Below are 17,786 nucleotides of genomic sequence, written 5' to 3' on the forward strand. Positions count from 1 at the left end.
CCACTTTCAGCTCCGGTGCCACTAAGTCTGTTCCCCGACATCCATGGATACTTTCTGGTTGAACTTTGGTGGCGACTGAGTCTGTGGACTGAGGGTTGTCATCATCATCATGTCCGTGATACTGACTTGGTGTCAAAAACGAGGCAGTCGCATTCCACTCCTCCATTTTCCGCTACTGGACGGCTTCTGCCCTCTGCATCATACCCTGGAGGATACCTTCCACTGTCCCCCGCAACCCTCTGCCACATTCACCTTGGACAACGATGAGGACCCGCTCAGCTCGCGTGGCCCCATCTCACTGCACCGCAAGTCACCATCCCGTGGCGGTGTGCCTGTGCCGGCCGCAGTGCATCCGGGGCTACTAACTCTGTGCAGCTCACGTCAGGGACCCTGTCCGGTGAGATACTGGATGGCCTCTGAGACGATGGCCTTGGGTAATCAATGCCATGTGTATGCGACCCTGCACTGTCCGCTGCCTCCAGCCTCAACTGGGGTCCACCAGGGCTCACACATCAAATCGAGTCCTGACCGGCCCGGACGTCGCATCACCGAAGGAGGCACACACCACCACCGCCAGGACCAGCTCCAAAAGCCAAAAGCCAAAGTCAAAAGTGTCTTACTGCCAGACTATCAGAGTTGCTCACACCTGTCATGGATGCCATCTTCTACCTGATTCCCTGCTCAGCACTACAGGTGCCACTAACTCAGTGCACCACAGCTCATGGACACTTCTGTTTGCTCATTGGGTGACCTCTGTACTTGCTCCGGATACCACCATGATGCTCCGCAGTTGTCTCTGTAATGCTGGTGTTTTCTATTTCCGTTTCAATAGTGTTCACTGTTGTAGTTGTTGCCAGCACCAACCACACCTTGTGGGCTGGCTTACACTCACCCCACACACATCCAGCACAGGCGTCACTGTACATGTGACCCTGCCAATAAAGGGGCTGGGCGCAAGTGCCCGTAGCCACTCCGACAAACTAACTGCGTGTGTCCGTGTGGTCATGATGTATTCATGGGGGCCCCGGCCCCTACAACATTACATTAAGCTGTGTACAGCGGACGCAACCATGTCCCCGCTGGCAGCGGGTGAGACCTTGGACATGTAGCTTTGTTGTCACCCACTCAATACGTAAGATGGGTGGCCTGGCCCGTCGTACGGAGGTCCGGCGTGGGTGTGTGAATGATAATTCCGGGGATCTGGGTGTGGTTCATTACAGTACATGTGCAAATGCATGTGTCTCTGTTGCAGTATGGGTCTCCTTTGTGGGGTGTATGTGGTCCCTGATGGGACTTAGACACTCACGTATGTGGTCCAGTTCGGTTTCCATGAGCTCTGACCCCACCCGCACCTGTTCGGCCAACTCCTTTTGGCATTCTGACACCTGGCATTGGAATGCGATGGGTGCCTTGGTGGAGTGTTGGTAGCCAGCCGTGGTGGCGGGTGCTTCCTGCTGTGTGGTCTGTGCAGGGGCTGAGGTCTCCTCTATGTAGCTTGACTGCCCTGCTCCTGGGGGTGGGTTGCCTAAGATGTCCATAAGCTGTTGTAGGGCGTCGGTGTCGGAGGTGCAGTGGTCCTCTCCTGCATCACTGATAAGTTGTCTGGTCTGCTGTGCTGGAGGTGTTGTTTGTCTCTCTGCAATGTGAAGGGGAGATGCATGTTGACATTGTGTTGACATGTATGTAGGCACATTGTTCTTGTTTACATGCAGACTGTATGACAATGTACATTGTGACTGTTTGGGAGGTGCTGAAATTTTTTGGCGGGACAGTGGACATTTGGACTACATGACGGATGTGGGCTTGTACACGTACATTTCATTCTCACAGTTTCCTGCTATGTTAGATGTGATTTGGCCTGTTTCTGTGCAGGGGCAGACCAAGTTGTGTCCTCTGTTCTGCAGTGTCGGTGTTGCACTTTGTACCACATTGTTGTGGGATGTACTGTGATTGCTATGTGTGTGTGCTGCAGTGTGCCACGGGGATCAGGGACATGATCCTGGGTCATTGTGGGTGTGCAGTGTGCTACACATCATTGTGCATGTGTGCCATTGTGTCAATCTCCCACCGTCCCCTCCGTCCCTGGTCGTTGCTCACCCTGGTAATGTTGTGTCAGGTCCTATCGTGCTGTGTCCGTACTCCCGACTCCTTGCACCGTCTCCACACTGATGGCTGTGGCCTCCATTTCCTCCAGTTCCTCCTGTGGCGCAGGACTCCCACCTCCTGTCACCGTTGCTGCCTTCCTGTTGGCAGCGGGTTTGTGCTTGGTTTGGCTTTTCACATCATGCCAGTGCCTCTTGGCCTCCTCCATTGACCTCCTTGTCACTCCGACTGCATTCACATTGATCAAATTGGCGTTCAGTTGATGGTAGTGTTCTGTCACCTCTGTGACGCTGATCTGGTTTTCCGGTGGACTGCACCCCGTCTTCCTCTTCCTCTTCTCCTTGCCCTTCCCCGACCCCGGGGTTCCTTGCTCGTGGTCTGTGAGGCTTGTGGGCTTCGCGTTGGCCTCTGCACTCGGTCCGGGTGCATCCATGTTGCTACGCAGTTTCTTTTGTTTTGGGTGTGTTTTTCTTGTTCTGCTTTCTTTGTGAATTTTCCCGCATGACGCGTGGGATTTGCAGGCCTGTTGCTGGTTATCGGTGATTTTGGTATCGCGCTTGGCCTCATCGCAACTTTTTTCGTGTTTGTGTTTCGCATTTTTGCTGCGTCGCGTTGGTTTTAACGCGGTCAATTGACGCGTTGTCGTGGGACTATCGCATGGTGCCGCCGGATTGAGAATACCACGTTAACACAGTGTTATTTTCCCGCGAGAGACTGCGATGTGAAGAGTTTTGTTAAGCTACTTTTGCGGTAGTTATCACACGTTCTTGAGAATATCCCCCCTGGTTGTTTGAGTAGTGAGATATGACTAAACCCAATCTGTCTCCAGCTGTTTACGGTATATAAGCTCTTTTAATAATAAAAATGTGATGTTCTTTGATACCCCCTCTCTCATTGTTCTTGCTAGCATACTTAAATGACACAGCTTTTTCCCTTTATTATTTCCTACCCTTCCAAAGTGTGAAGCGCTCTAATACCCATCTGGGTCATGTTTGCGCTATACAAAACTTTATAAATAATAACAGACATTTTGTGACATGAAGGCATAATACAACAGACAAGATGTGGTGGGGCCACATAATGCAAGGGACTCAGTGTGGCACAAGAGTATAATGCAACATATATATTGGGGCATAGGAGCATAATGCAAAAGATGCAATGTTTCTCGGCAGCATAATGTAATAGACGCATTGTGGCTAAAGACAAGAATGCAACAGGACAAGGTAAACTGGAGTATTACTCAACACATAATGTGGGTAAGGACATTGCTCAACACACAATTCTGCTGTGGGAAAAAGGCAACACGCATAACATTGCTGAGGACATAATGCGACTACCACTGACTAACACACTCAGTACTGCACGGGCTATATAAAAATTCATATAATGTGGCTGTGACAGAATGCAATAGAAATAGGTGAAACAAACACACCAGATATAGTGAGGATGTTGTATCACCACAGCATCACATACGTCTATGCATCCAGTGCAGCAGGGCTACATAAAGCAACTTACAGAATGTCACTAAGACCGTATTGCAACAGATACTGTATGGATGGAGTACATGATGCAACAGACACATCAGTCGTGTTGGCATACATGACACAATAGCAACAAATGCTGCGGGCCAACGGAATGCAACAGACACAATGCCACTGGTGTACGTAACTCAACAGGCAAATTAATGCTGCTAGCATACATAATGCAGCACACACAATGTTGCTTGCCTACATAATGCAGCAGACACAATGCTACTGGCATACATAACGCAGCGGACACAATGCTGCTGGCATACCTAATGCAACGGACACAATGCTGCCGGCATACTAATACAACGGACACAATGCTGCTGTCATACATAACGCAACAGAATTCTACTGGCATACCTAAAACAACCGACACAATACTGCTGGTGTAAGTAACACAATAGACACTGCTAACATATATAATGCAAAAGAAACAACACTGCCGGCATACTGAATGCAACAAACACAATGCTGCTGGCATACCTAATACAATCGACATAATACCACTGGTCCACATAACTCAACAGGCATATCAATGCTGCTAGCATACATAATGCAGCAGACAAAATGCTGTGGGCATACCTAAAACAACTGACACAATGCTGCTGGCGTACATAATGCAACAGACACAATGCTACTGGCATGCCTAATAGAACTGACACAATGCTGCTGGCATACGTAACATAATAGACACTGCTAACATATATAATGCAAAAGACACAACACTGCTGACATACATAAAACAGCCAGAATGCTGATAACCCATGTAATGCAAAAGACACAACACTGCTGCCATATGTACTGCAACAGACACAAGGCTGCTGTCATGTAATGCAACAGACACAAGTCTGCTGCCATATGTAATGCAACAGACACTACACTGCTGCCGTATGTAATGCAAAAGACACAAGTCTGCTGCCATATGCACTGCAACAGACACAAGACTGTTGCCATATGCACTGCAACAGACACAAGACTGCTGTCATATGTAATGCAACAGACACAAGTCCGCTGCCATATGCACTGCAACAGACACAAGACTGTTGTCATATGCACTGCAAGACACAAGACTGTTGCCATATGCACTGCAACAGACACGCAACAGACACAAGGCTGCTGCCATATGCACTGCAACCGACACGAGTCTGCTGCCATATGCACTGCAACAGACACAGGACTGTTGCCATATGTAATGCAACAGACACAAGTCCGCTGCCATATGCACTGCAACAGACACAAGACTGTTGTCATATGCACTGCAAGACACAAGACTGTTGCCATATGCACTGCAACAGACACGCAACAGACACAAGGCTGCTGCCATACGCACTGCAACAGACACAACGCTGTTGTCATATGTAATACAACAGACACAAGGGTGATGCCATATGTAATGCAACAGATACAAGGCTGCTGCCATATGCACTGCAACAGACACAAAGCTGCTGTCATATTTAACGCAACAGACACAAAGCTACTGTCATATGTAATGCAACTGACACAAGGGTGATGCCATATGCAATGCAACAGATACAAGGCTGCTGCCATATGTAAGGCAACAGACAAATGTTTGCTGCCATATGTAATGCAACAGACACAAGGGTGATACCATATGTAATGCAACAGATAAAAAGCTGCTGCCATATGTAAGGCAATAGACACAAGGCTGCTGCCATATGTAAGGCAATAGACACAAGGCTGCTGCCATATGTAATGCAACAAACACAAGGGTGATGCCATATGTAATGCAACAGATACAAGGCTGCTGCCATATGCACTCCAACAGACACAAGGCTGGTGCTATATATAATGCACACAACACAACCCTTGCATTTAGAGTAGCCAGAAGGGCTGGCTCTGAATGAAAAAGCACTAGAGGTACTTCTGCATAAGGGAGCAAAGATCCTTCTTTTAGGCTTCATTTTCTAGCCAGGTCTCCTGGGTTCTTTGTTGCAGTGCTTGGATGACATGGTAGACGGACTAAGGCTTGGTATTGTTTGGGAGCTTTCATTTTTGTCATGGTTTAACAGCTAGTGCGTTAAACACGCACTGCTGACATCTCCTATGATCTGAAGGTCACTGGTTGGAATCCCAGTAAGGGCACCAACCCAGCCTTTCAATACTCTGAGGTTGGTAAATTCAGGTAATTTCCTGATTTCAAAGTTACGCATGTTACTCAAAATACTTGCCATTACGCCACTACTCAACATTAATCTGTACCATGCAGATAGCAAACACTCCAGCATGAAGCACACATGAAAAGAGAAATGATAAAGAAATATAGGTATATAACTGAATAGCAAGAAGGGCTTTCACTGAGGGATTCTGAATGAAAGCAAAGAGCAAGTCACTCAGAAACTGCAGGTAAAAAAACACCAGTTTTATTTACAGTTACCGACTTACAATTTTATATAGTGTAATGTAAGGTGGATTTGTAGAGCACTGCTTGTCACCATTGAGGGTATCCAGGAGCTGCGTAGGTGACTATAGGCGTGTGGTGAGGCTCGGCCTGATTACAGGCAGTCTCGATGGTCCTGCAAGAAGAGTAATCGAATAGCCGGGTCTTCAGCTTCTTGCGGAATTCAAGAAGTGGGAAGGAGGACCTAATGTTTATGGGAGGTCATTCTAGGATTTGGTAGCTTGGTAGGAGAATGATCGGCTCTTATTCTGCTTCTGTGGATGCGGGGTGTGTGCGAGTGAGAGTGATACTGAGCGAAGATATCTGGTGGTTTAGAGAAAGTGAAGCCCGTGATTGAGGTATGCAGGTCCAGCGTTCTGTAGTGACTTGAATACGTGTGTGAGAAGTTTGAAATAGCAGCGTTTCTGGATGGGGAGCCGGTGGAGCTCTCTGGGGAGTGGTGTGGGTTCAGTGCGGGAGGTCGAGGACGAGTCTGGTAGTGGCATTTTGGATGGTTTAAAGTCAGTGAAGGAGATGGGTTGGGATGCCGGCTTGGAATGCATTGTCATAGTCCAACCTGCTTGTGATTAGGGCCAGCGTGATGGTTCGTCTGGTGTCCAGTGGGAGCCACTCGAAGATTTTATGTAACATGCTGAGGATGTGGAGGCATAAGGAGGTGACGGCGTTGACCTGGAACTTCATGGTGAGGTTGGTGTCTAGGATGAAGACTAGGTTCCTAGCGTGGTCGGTTGGGGTGGTGTGGGTTCAAGAGTGGCGGCCCACAGATGGAGTTTCAAAGTGAGCTCTTATTCCCAAAGATCACCACTTCAGTTTTCTCTGTGTTGAGCTTCAGGCAGTTTTCTGTCATCCAACTCTGGTCATGCATTGTTTGAAGTTTGTCTTGGTGGTGCGGGCGCTGTCTGAGGTGGAAAAACCTATTCAATATTTGTACGCTAATTTTCTATGAAAGAATTGGATAGGTAGAGGTTTCCCTGGAGTATCCAAGCAATTTCTATATCTTCTTAATCTTTCTTGTTTTACTGGTAGGCAACACTTCTTTCTCAAAGTAATTCTTCTGTGCATCCTATCATACAGCTCCGTAGGAATGTTCTCATTTACTGCGATTTTACCTGGGGTTTCAGAGTCTTCTTCTAAAAAGCCTAAACAAACAAATTAAAATAATTACTAGTAAATAAATTCACAAGCAAGATCCATGGTAACATATGCTGCATATCAAACCCCTGCAATACTTGTAATCACTTTTCAAACAATCCTGCAGTAGAACAACACTAGCATCAGCTGCTATTTACTATGGGCGATACCTACAAGGATGTTTTAAATGTAAAATAATTGTGTTTTGATTACAAACATATGTTGTGATTTCTGCCAGGAGGACTGCACCAGGTGGAATCTGTAATTTCCTTATTGTGGTCTAACTCTTTTGCTAGACTTTCATGTTTAGGAGAAATTCTAGAACCGCGTGCATTTTTCATCCATATTCCTCCAAATAAGGGCCTCCTGTGGTGGGATGTCTATTACGTTAACAGATGGGCCTGTTTGTCTGGTTGTCACTTCTGCCACCTGCCTTGTCAATCTCAGGGACATGTATTGAATCTGTATGTTACATGATATAGCACCAACCTAGCCACCAAGGTAGCGTCATAGTTATACACTGAGGCCCAGATTCATCATTATTTGGAGGAGCGCAACGGAGCAAGACAACTTGCTTGGCTGCATCAAATATAGAGAGCACGAATGCACCATATCTACCATCATATGGTGCATTCCTGCCCACCGTCAGCACTAGTGCACTGTGTGCTGCCTAGTGCTAAAGCAGGTACCCTTGCACCATGGTGCAAGGGTGCCCGTGTTGTAGGCAGGATCCTCTGAGGCTTTGTCCTCTTTCTAAGTGTTCTGCAGAATGCAGCACATTTAGAAAGATAAAACAGTTGCATAACTAAATACTTATAAGGTCCCAAAAGCGAGACCTATTGGCTATGCCAAGCGGCCGTGCAGCCGCAAAAGTGATCGCGATCAAACATCAAAGCGGCCGCGAAAGTGAGAGTGATCGCGGTCAAGCGCGGCGCGCCCGCCCGCGTACATGCACTGTAGCTCTAGGCTGGCCTGGTAGCACTTTTTGGAGCCCTCCCAATAAGTCTCACCAGACCAGCGCATGCGAGACCTACAAAATGAGGAGAAATAAAGATATTTCCCCTTGTTAGACCTTAGTTGGGAAAGTATAGCCTATTGGCGTGTTTCCAGTTGTACCTGCCTTGGGTTGATGCATGGGGACACCCACGCTCCACCCATGGAAGGCATTCCTAACAGATTAACGCAAGGCAGTGGCTTGCGCTGCTTTGTGTTACTCTAGGCTTACTAAGCAATGCAAGGCCAGCTTGGTAAATCTGATTGTGTTGCCATTGCATCACCCTGCAACGCAATCCTATGATAAGCCTGGCCCCATAGCCCTAGTTGTACACCACCATGGCCAGTGTATGTCCATGTGCATTTGAATAGATTTGAGAGTATCAGAAATAAGCCCAAATTCAGATCCTGTCCGATAGGAATTTCTGAGTTACTTGGTCATTGACAGGTCATCACACTTCCTGATGTAGCGTCAAGCGATGGCCAGTCACGTGGTTCAAGTGTTCATGGATGCCAATACATCAACGTGAGAAGGCTAGCACAAGTGACATCACATACCCTTTGACCCACCATATCATTAAAGGTTATTGGTTTGTCACATCAGTAGCCCCTCAGCAGCATATTGTTTGCTGCTTACAGGGTACGAGAATGAGAAAGGTGTGGAAAATAAAGTATGTAAACACAGCTAAGAAAGCCCTCTTTGCTTTCTATTCCTACCACTGACTTCACGACCTCTGAGACTAGGTGTAGCCACTGCAACATCTGGCTACCCTAAAGTGAATGAAGGCTTTGCAAGTGCTGGACCACCAGACGCGTCATTCCCACAACAGTCCACAGCTGAGTCGTTACACCCGCCTTCTTCATCGAAACATGCCCATTCTAAAGCTCCAGTGCATCACTGGAAGGGATCCTCCCTTTATCCAGCTGTAGCTAATTCCAGTTGTGGCCCGTGCAGGTAAGAGCGGTGAGGCCAGCTGGGGGGTGGGAGGTGGGGAGGATTTCAAGGGACGACGACGAGAGAAAATTTTATAAATAATTAATTTCCCCTCCTCATCGTTCGTCGAAATCCTCCCCTTCCTGGCCCCACCGCCCCACCGCTCTTACCTGCATGGGCCGCGGCTGTATAACTCCCTGTTATGTGGCACTGCTTGTCATGCGTGGCTGATCCCCCGTGACATTGCATTTCTGGAGTTACCTGCAGCTTCTGCATTGTGATGCTGGCTTAATCATAGCTGCTATGTTTCGCTAAGTCACATGACATCTCACGCCCGTCCTAGTTTTTTAACCACTAGCAGTTTGCATGCTGCGATTTTTGAGCTCATACTTGCAAAATTACAAGATAAACTTCTAATTCCAGAATGCAGTGCTCCTTTGGCTAAAAAGCCAGAGCTGGAGAAATGTTTTACACGTGGCATAGGCCACTTTACAGAAATTCCCACAAGCCACACACACCCATTGGGATGTTGTTGAGCAATCATTCACACACACATTCTGAGCTGTTGTGAAATGAGAACCAAGCATATGTTGTTGTTGGACCATAATCCCCATACACATTCTGCCAGGTAATGTAATGTCCAGTATTTGTAAAGCACGAAAAATTACCCGAAGGTGTCAAGGCGCTGTGGGCCATCTGGAAGATTAAGCGAGCTATTGCCCAAAGTCACATGGTGCTGGGCTGATCTGCCGCCGGCACCGGGGATCGAACCGTGAGCCCCCGGGTTCCGGAGTCAGTCGCCCTGACCACTGGCCACTGGGATATCCACAAATCATATTTTCTGACATATAATTGTATGAATGCATCATGCCTGCCAACTCACATGGTGCCAACGTGTGACACACGATATCGGCTAGCATCACATGGTCACCCAGTAAGGAGCCGATATCACACGGTGGCAGGGAAAACAAGCTGAAAACCACTGTAAATAGTGTTTTTCCAGCTCTTTTTCTGAGGCTTTGAACTACGGATGTCCATTAAGGGGTGTGACAACACCCCAGGACATTGGCACCAGCCTCAGCACGCTTTTTTTGCGGGGGGAGGGTTGGGGCCAGGGTGGGCTTCAAACATATCTCTTGGGTACTTCAAGGCACGAGGCCCCGCCCCCTCTAAGACCTCACCCCCTCTTCACACAGTGAGATTTTTGTTCAAGTTCACAGGTATGATACATATATCAATGCCAATACACTTTATAAATGGATTAAGGATGGGCAATGAATGACTACATAGGATCAATAGAGGTCTTATCTCCTTCTGCAATGCAACACTGTGTTGGTTTTACTCATCCAAGCTGTGACTAACTGATAATCTTGCATATCTACAAACTATCTGATGCGTTCTCCTTTTAAGGTATCTGTTGAGTTAAGTTCCCCGGCCCTTTATGTCTGTTATGTTCCTCAACGACATTGTCTGTTATGTGCGCGAGGCACATTCAGTCTGTTTGTGGTCAGCCATCCTGTATCTATTGCATTATGAATAACGGATGTTTGTGTCTGTTACACTTTAGATGGCAGTAGCATTGTGTCGGTTGCATTACATATGCCAGCAGCGTTGTGTCTGGTGCATTACATATGCCAGCAGCGTTGTGTCTGGTGCATTACATATGCCAGCAGCGTTGTATCGGTTGCATTACATATGCCAGCAGCATTGTGTCTGTTGCATTACGTATGCCAGCAGCGTGGTGTCTGTTACATTACATATGCCAGCAATGTTGTGTCTCTTGCATTACATATGCCAGCAGCGTTGTGTCTGGTGCATTACATATGCCAGCAGCGTTGTATCGGTTGCATTACATATGCCAGCAATGTTGTGTCTGTTGCATTACATATTTACATATGCCAGCAGAGTTGTGTTGGTTGCATTACATATGCCAGCAGCGTTATATCGTTTGCATTACATATCCCAGCAGCGTTATATCGATTGCATTACAAATGCCAGCAGTGTTGTGTCTGTTGCAACATATGCCAACATCATTGTGTCTGTTGCATTACATATCCCAGCAGCGTTGTGTCTGTTGCATTACATATGCCAGCAGCGTTGTGTCTGTTTCATTACATTTTCCAGCAGTGTTGTGTCTGTTGCATTACATATGCCAGCAATGTTGAATCTGTTGCATTACATATTTACATATGCCAGCAGAGTTGTGTCGGTTGCATTACATATGCCAGCAGCGTTATATCGTTTGCATTACATATCCCAGCAGCGTTATATCGATTGCATTACAAATGCCAGCAGTGTTGTGTCTGTTGCAACATATGCCAACATCATTGTGTCTGTTGCATTACATATCCCAGCAGCGTTGTGTCTGTTGCATTACATATGCCAGCAGCGTTGTGTCTGTTTCATTACATTTTCCAGCAGTGTTGTGTCTGTTGCATTACATATGCCAGCAATGTTGAATCTGTTGCATTACATATTTACATATGCCAGCAGAGTTGTGTCGGTTGCATTACATATCCAAGCAGCGTTATATCGGTTGCATTACAAATGCCAGCAGTGTTGTGTCTGTTGCATTGCATATGACAGCAGAGATATGTTGATTGCATTACATATGCCAGCAGCGTTGTATCTGTTGAATTACACATGCGAGCTCCAAGCAATAATTCTAATCATAAAAAACACCAGCTTTTTCCAGAACCCTGGGGTACACCGCTCCGCGCATTCAGTAATCCCCACAGCCTAGCTCTAATCTATCTGTATCAACAAAGACCCACTTACTATGTTGCGTGTTGATAGCATACCTCTCCGCTGCAGTTTCATTGATAAAGTTCTTCGAAGCATCCTAGTGTGGATGAATTCACAATCATCCTCCTCATAGGCTCATTGAAATCCATAAGAATAGTTAGTGCTGTAGAGTGCAGTTTGTAAGCAGTGCTACATTCCTCATATAATGTACAAGGGCTAACCAGCCTCATGTTTACAGCACAACTCCTGACTCATCGCCTGCTTTGTTGAAAATTGGGGGAAGACGATGTAAAGATCATCTTAACACAGGGAAAAACTGCTAATCGGGTGCAAAAACAAACCCGTTCTATGTGCTAGCAGTATTGGCCCAGATGATTTTTGCTGGTGATTTTTACACAGCACTCAGAATGAGGCTGTAAGACTGGGAACAGTTGTGAAAGTTATTCACCTGAAATTATTGGCAAATTGGGAATTTTCTTATATCTATTTTAGACCGATATTACTGGCTCCACGTGCTTCAGAGAGGTGCAATTGCTGGAACATTCCCTAGGAATTTCTAGGGGATATCCCCCAAACCCTCCGTAAAAATATCTTTTACATTTGTCTTGTGTTAATCAGTGGCACTGGCCAAGTGGGCCCTAAAATGTTCCATTTCCCGAACACAGTCATTGTGGAGAGCCTGTGACCCCTCCCCACCCCATAAAAGTTCCCTTTTGATCCTAATGACAATGTCGGCTCAACCACACTCTGCCACCGCCCAATCGTTTAGGAATTCGTGGCTAATCTTTTCCCTAACTCAGACACTTGAATTCACAAACTGCTCTCTATGGACACAACAAGGACACGTTTGACTGAAAGATCAATTTGGAAAAATGCAATGTAACAGAATCAAGTTATACTAGTGTCTCCTAATCTAAGATCACATTAAGCAAGCTGCCAAAAAGCAGCTCATGTGGACTTTGATCATGAAATATTCGACAGAATGCTTGAAAATGATGTAGGACTTACCTTCAGGAAAGGTAGGCCAATTGTGGCCCATTTATGTATGTATGCATGTACATATGTATATACATGTGTTTATTTATTTAGGGAGTTTTCTAAAGCACCCACATGGTGCCTTTCAGTCACTTCAAAGCACTAGATGATCGAAGTCATCACGCTTGGAAGAATACTGGATCAGAATGATGCAGGGCATCAGACATTTACAGATGGATATTGAAAAAGGGGTCTGGGTCTACCTCGGAAATGTCCAATAACTCTGGAAATCTAACTTCACACCAAAGAGTCCGACCTGACATGGCACACGGGCTGCCATGCCTCAGCGTGCAGTGCTTTCATAGGAGGACTCAGTAAACCGGAAAAGACCACAGACCGGAAATGACCTGTACCATGAACCGCTCTAGTTCTCCATCCCGTACAATAGATATTTTACAATCGATGTGAAGTTAGTGGTGAACACAAAACATGACGCGGTGCTGCAACGAGGAATGACCAGCTCAGCAGAAGGGTGAGACAGCTTTGGAAAGAGATTTGCACTAAGCCCCATTCCCTTTTATATAGGGCTTAGACAGGAAGCAGGCCTCTGAAACAGGGGGCTGTTCACAAAGCCATTGGCACGTTTGATGACTTACATACGCAAATGGCTTGATTTACGAGGCAAATTCAGCTATCTTCACAGAACATGAATTTACACTCACAAATCCATTTACTTACACTCACTAATCCATTTACTCTCAAGTATTTTTACACCACTGTGGTGTAATATTACTAGGGTGTAAGTCTGCCTATATGGCGGGAGAACATTTTTCTTGCCCCATTGCCAGGTAGGGGTAAGAGTAAATATGTCACCAGGGTGGGAGTTGGCAGGGAACATTTCAAAATGTGTGGTGGCGTTGACTAGGGTTGTGCAAAATTCAAGTCATTTGCTTTCACATAATGACATGAAATTTCAGAAAAATTACGGGAAACGCCAATCTATCAATTAGCGCTATATTTTAGCATTAAATATATGCCCTTGTGTCAATTTCTGTTGAAAGGAAGCATTCCATTCTTAAACAAGCATTTGCAATGCACTAGGTCTCACATTTGGGAGAGTTTAACCTACTGGCATTGTAAATGACAATGCCTTTTATTGATCTGTTTTGCTAATTAACACATAAATAAAAGGCATTGTCATATACAATGCCAATAGCTCAAACTCCTGTAAATGCAAGACCTATTCAAAGAAGCAACCACCATTGTCCTGGGTTACGCGGAAAATGAAAGCACTCATGGCACGTTGAATGTTGCAGGAAAGCATTTCATGCCTGAAGTAGGAGAAACTCATTCAAGAAAATAGTGCTTACAGACTAAAAATGACCTACGGTGTAAAAACCGAAGTAAAAGGGCCAGTCCTTATGGGAGGTTACAAATGAAGACAATGCGGTACTAATGAGGGACTAACAAGCCTATTAACAAATCACAAGCCAGCATTTACGAAGGGCAATGACACAAGCCAATGAAAAATATGGGTGGAGAGTGGGCGGGGCTTCAATTCCATACTCCAAAACAGCATGCCGCAGAGCAGCGTATACGCTGCCCAGGCTCGACCTAAAAACTAGTGTGAGAAACAAAACTGCCACAAACAACTTCTGATCGCCTTCTGGTAGCTCACTATACTTTTTCCGCGAATGGTGGCATAAACATGTGATGTTGATTAATGGCGTAATTGTGGGAATTCCAAGTAACAAGCACGGGCGCACACAGAGAATCTGTCTCTCTCCCTGCGCCTCACAACCCAAGCGCACCATCTACCACATCCCGCAAGGCTCATCCCTCAGCCTTACCCCTTCAGCATCTACATAACACCCCTCGAGACAGCATCACTTCCCATGACATCAACATAGTCTTCTACGCTGACGATACTCAGCTCGTCCTCTCGCTCTCAGTGGACCCGACCACAACGAAGACCCACTTCTACAACTGTATGAAGAACGTCTCAGCCTGGATGAAGAATAACTGCCTGCAGCTCAACACAGACAAAATGGAAGTGAGCATCCTTCGGCAGACACACCTCGCTCTGGAACGACTTCTGGTGGCCATTGGAACTCAGACCCACCCCCAATCCAAAAGACCACGCCCACAACCCTGGCATCATCCTGGACTGCAAACTCTCCATGAAACGTCAGGTCAGCATTGTCTCCTCAGCCTGCTTCCACACTCTCAGCATGCTCCGCAGAATTTTCAAGTGGCTCCCCATCAGCACCGGAAAAACTGTGACGCAGGCTCTCATCACCAGCCAAATGGACTACGGCAATGCCCTCTATTTGGGCACCATCACCCAACTCATGAGAAGACACTAGATGATCCAGAACGCAGCAGCCAAACTGACATTTAACCTGCCCAAGAGAACCCACATCATCTCGCACCTGAAAGACCTCCACTGGCTCCCCATCAAGAAGAGATGCCAGTTCACGCTTCTGAGCCATGCCTCAAAATCCCTCCACGACCAAGGACCCGGCTACACAAACCACCACCTGCATTTCTACCTACCTCCCAGGAACCTCTGCTCTGGGCACCTCGCTCTCGCACAGATACCACGAATCTGCCGCTGCTGCACCAGAGGACGCTCCTTTCCCCACCTCGCTGCCAAGTTCTGCAACACCCTTCCCCTCCACCTCCATACGTCACCCTCGTTGACTCACTTCAGGAAGGGACTAAAGACCTAGCTCTATGACTGATACCAGCAGCAGAGCACCTGGATACCCTCTTGGGTGATAAGCTGTGCTATATAAGTACCGCCTGATTGATTGAGCATAATGCAGAAATCTCCAAATTACATGAGTTATGCCTGCATAATTTAAATTAGTGTTGACCAGGAAGAGGCTTTTTTCCTTGGAGAAAAATGTATTCAGCACACAGATCTCTGCTGACATTTCCTCCACCGGGTCACCAGCAAAATCATGTCCTGCATCTTTACAGCTTAATGCAGACGTGTAAGGCTGACATTTCTGGGCCTTTTTAATGGACCATCATCCAGTCCAATGTTGCCCACTCTCTCTCACTGTTGTGCTCTTGAGCGAGGGCGATAATGTTGGGATGAATAAATATGTTGACATGAATCTTGAGCTACTCAAGCGGAAGTGAAATAGCAGAGCATTTCCCTATTGTCTATGTTTCTTGATGGGGCGTCGACGTCAATCACAGCATCGAGAGATGGCTTTCCACCCTGCTGCATCCGAATCCAGACTGATGGCTGCCATGGAAATTGAGTCTGTCAATTTGCTGAGGAAGTTGCTGGACCATTGCAGTGCACCTTCAATCTGGGATGAACATTTATGGTTTGTTTGATATCCATTAAAAAAAAAGAATCGTGAAAATAAAGTTTCTCTTCCTAAAGATATTACAAGCTGCCACTTTGATATAGGTGGGGTTTTTGAAGTAGCGGATTCGCTCAAGAGCATTTAATGAAGTCCACGAGGGGATCAAGTGAATGCCTGTAATTGTTTTTAAATTTATGTTATTGCATTTTAGATTCCACAGAAAAGTGAGTAGTAACCATAGAACAATATCAATTTGTAATTGGAATGCAATACATATATAAAACTATAATATTTACAGAAGAGCGCGATAATATATAATCTACAGTAAACAGAATGCTACTGCTGTAAGGGCATATATTTAAGTACAATGTCAATGAGTCAAGTTGGATTGGGGTGGAGGGCTGCTGTGGAGGAGAGAGGGGAAGAGTGCTTAATTTGTGCCGGTGTTCCGCATGTATGTATGAGAGTCCACCACATGTTGGTAATGTGTGTCTATTTTGTTTTATAAGAGTTCATCACTAGAATGTTTTTTTTAAAAACAATGAAACTAGCTCTGTCATTGCCATTTGGCAGCAGTTGCAGGTGCTGTGGGCTGTGCCAGTTGCAGTGGACTCGTGACAAATACCTTGGTCCCTGGCACTTGATGTTCAATAAATTAAGCACCTGGTGTGAAGCACTGCCTCGATGACTTACTGGTGCTCTTAAGGGTACCAACCCTATTCTGCCTCATCCAAATCCATTCTTATCCCATTTCCAGACGTGGACTTTATTATTTTTATTTATGTATGGATTTTGTGAACGTCATGGTGAGCAAAAAAACAATGGATTTAGGCCCAGATCTCTGTACTGGGGTGAATGTATGACATTGTTCTGCATTCTGTCCATCAACCTGTTGTTTTTGCATTTGTCACCCCGAGTGGGAAGGGTATGCCCAGACATGGGTCCCGTGCTCTCCATGCCACTGGAATCAAGCTATCCTGGCTGAAGAGGGGTGAAACCCCGAAACCGTTCATAGGATGCTTGTTTCCAGTCCAGGGAGGACCTGGCTTGGCAGTTCGGGCTGGACTGTTCCCATGAGGCACATGGTCAAGACTGATTTGCATATGGCTGGGTTCAAACTGGAACGGCATGGTGAGCAAGAAAACTATGGATTTAGGCCCAGATCTCTGTACTGGGGTGAATGTATGACATTGTTCTGCATTCTGTCCATCAACTGTTGTTTTTGCATTTGTCACCCGAGTGGGAAGGGTATGCCCAGACGAGTGGGAAGGGTATGCCTAGACGTGGGTCCCATGCTCTCCATGCCACTGGAATCAAGCTATCCTGGCTGAAGAGGGGTAAAACACCGAAACCGGTCCTAGGATGCTTGTTTCCAGTCCAGAGAGGACCTGGCTTGGCAGTTCAGGCTGGACTGTTCCCATGAGGCACAGGGTCAAGACTGATTTGCATATGGCTGTGTTCAAACTGGAACGGCATGGTGAGCAAGAAAACGATGGATTTAGGCCCAGATCTCTGTACTGGGGTGAATGTATGACATTGTTCTGCATTCTGTCCATCAACTGTTGTTTTTGCATGGATTTAGTGAAGACCTATGTACAGCATAAACGATGTCTCCGAGCGCCTTTAGTAGAAGC

General features: G+C 46.3%; 1 protein-coding gene and 1 long non-coding RNA gene across 4 annotated transcripts in view; one reads left to right on the forward strand and one right to left on the reverse strand.

The window, feature by feature from the left end:
- The window catches only part of LOC146789135 (diacylglycerol kinase delta-like), a 688,844-nt gene that overhangs the window by 41,749 nt on the left and 629,309 nt on the right, over window positions 1-17,786 (forward strand). The window lies entirely within an intron of this gene.
- LOC146789136 (uncharacterized) overlaps window positions 5,990-17,786 on the reverse strand; it is an 81,144-nt gene continuing 69,347 nt past the window's right edge. The window contains exon 4 of the long non-coding RNA XR_014970028.1: window positions 5,990-7,187. This is a non-coding gene — a long non-coding RNA (uncharacterized LOC146789136). The remainder of the gene's footprint in view (window positions 7,188-17,786) is intronic.

This window comes from Triturus cristatus, chromosome 10, assembly GCF_964204655.1.
Source record: "Triturus cristatus chromosome 10, aTriCri1.1, whole genome shotgun sequence".
In the NCBI taxonomy this organism is placed as follows: Eukaryota; Metazoa; Chordata; class Amphibia; order Caudata; family Salamandridae; genus Triturus; species Triturus cristatus.